Here is a 2,095-nt window from a genome sequence, read left to right on the forward strand (position 1 = left end):
TCAGGTTAATTTTTCCATCAAAATCCAGTTGTAAGTATTCAATTGCCTACTTGACATTTCCACTTGGATTTTTAGTTAATATTTCAAATTTAAAATATCCAAATCTATGTAGAATGAACATCAAAATCTGCAGCACCTTGCCACTAAAACTGCTTGATCTTCAGTTTTCATCATTCAGTGGCAACCCCAGACTTTCAGGTATTTAGAACAATAAATAATAGGAAGATAAATAAATAAAATCCTCCAGAAATCCTTGTTTTCCTCTTTTTCTAACAAAGGACACCCAATTTGGCCAAAAAAAAATTATCTCAAAAGCAAAGTCAGAAATATCAAAAGCATTTACATGAGTATTTAATGGATCAACATACGTGTGTGTGTGTATGTGTGTGCATATGCGTATGAATACATGTACCTAAATACTTACATTATTTTCTGGATCAACAGATAATTTCTCACTGCACATTATTTCAAGTATACAAATTTATTTCAGGGTTAGGGATGTTTATTTTTCAAAATTAGAAAATTCATGTTATTTAATTTATTACCTTGGTTAAAATAGAAATTTTTAATTGCCAAAAATACCTTTGATCAAATTTAAAAGTCATTATAAACAACTTTTTATAAAACTTTTATCAAATTATAATAAAATGGTACACCTCAACTTCATAAAAGGCATCTACCATAAATCTCCTGCAAACATCATCCATTTCTTCTTCCTTTTAAATGGATCAGTGATTTAATTGGGTTCTTTGTAAAAATTTGGAACACCAATTTGGAGGATAAACTCCATTTGTGAGAAAAAACAGAGTGAAGGTGGCCCTGAAGCTGACAAACAGCTTTGATTCTTGGCCGAATTTGAGAGTCCACAGCTTTCTGGTCAACCATGTGCTTCTTGTAATCTCATACTTCTCTTCCTCTGTGTTGAAGATCTCATATTCCTGGTGTCTGGGTTTACACAGCTTCTTCTTCTTTAAGTAAGCATCAATGAGATGTTTGGGGATTTTCACTTTGCTGATATCATTTTCAATGGAGGGCCAGATGTCTAGTCATAATTAGCAAGCCACTCACTGGTCAGTTGCTTAAGGAAAACCACCCTCTTGCTTCTGTGGTGCCCAGTGAGGATGATCAAAATGGTTCCAGAAATGACACTAGCTCACGCTTTTCTCACAGGCTGCCTGAAAGGTTGTTTTTTTGTTTGTTTGTTTGTTTGTTTGTTTTTTGTTTTTTGTTTTTTTTCCCAACGGCTCAACAGCTTTCAAGGCATGTCTTCAGTAGGATAATACCTAGGCATTTTACAAAGTTTAACCACTCAAGTACCACCATTCTTGTCACCACCAACTGGTTTTGTGACAGAACTAAGAGCCTTCTCCTTTTTCTTCTGAGCCCTGGATTTAGCTGCTGAATACTTCCTCTTATACTTGGCCTTTCTGGAATATATATCTGATCAGGACTATCAATTCCTCTGAGTAGGACAGGGTTTTGGCTGTAGTGGGGCTTCCCCTTTGGCACTTTAGCCTTGAAATTATCCTTCTTAACCTCGCCACCAGCATCAGCCCTTTTGGCTTCAGGCTTCTTCTCCTTAGTATCCTGCTTCTCAGCTTTTTCACCCACCATCTTGCAGGATGGGAAAGAGCAAACATCATCCATTTTGAACATTAACATCTTCCTTTAAGATGAGGAATGTGACTAGGATACCCCTAAACAAGTGATCCTATTTAACACTGAAGTGAAAGATCTAGTCAACCCAAGAAAGCAAGAAATACAAATAAACTATTTTAAGGATTGAAAATTGGATATCTGCTTCAAGCCATGTTGAAGTAACACAAAAACATTGGCCCATCCATCCTAGAAACTAGAAAGCAAACAATATTTGAAACAATAGTTTTCAAGCATTAAACAAGACAGTGCAAGATAGTGGTCCTTGAGAAAAGGAAATAAATAAAGAGAGCCCTAGGGTTGTTCAATATCACAGTCTGAAAAGACTTTCTACCACATAGCACAGGGATAAAGAAACTAAAAAAGTTAAAATTTGATGTTCATTTTTCAAAATTATGAATAGGAAGAAGTCAGTCATCACAGGTGCTATTCTATATTG

General features: G+C 35.4%; 1 pseudogene; it reads right to left on the reverse strand.

The window, feature by feature from the left end:
• Positions 1-699: 699 nt before the first annotated feature.
• Positions 700-1,614, reverse strand: LOC122225444 (annotated as a pseudogene).
• Between the last annotated feature and the right edge of the window lie 481 nt (positions 1,615-2,095).

Source organism: Panthera leo, chromosome B4, assembly GCF_018350215.1.
Source record: "Panthera leo isolate Ple1 chromosome B4, P.leo_Ple1_pat1.1, whole genome shotgun sequence".
Taxonomy (NCBI): domain Eukaryota; kingdom Metazoa; phylum Chordata; class Mammalia; order Carnivora; family Felidae; genus Panthera; species Panthera leo.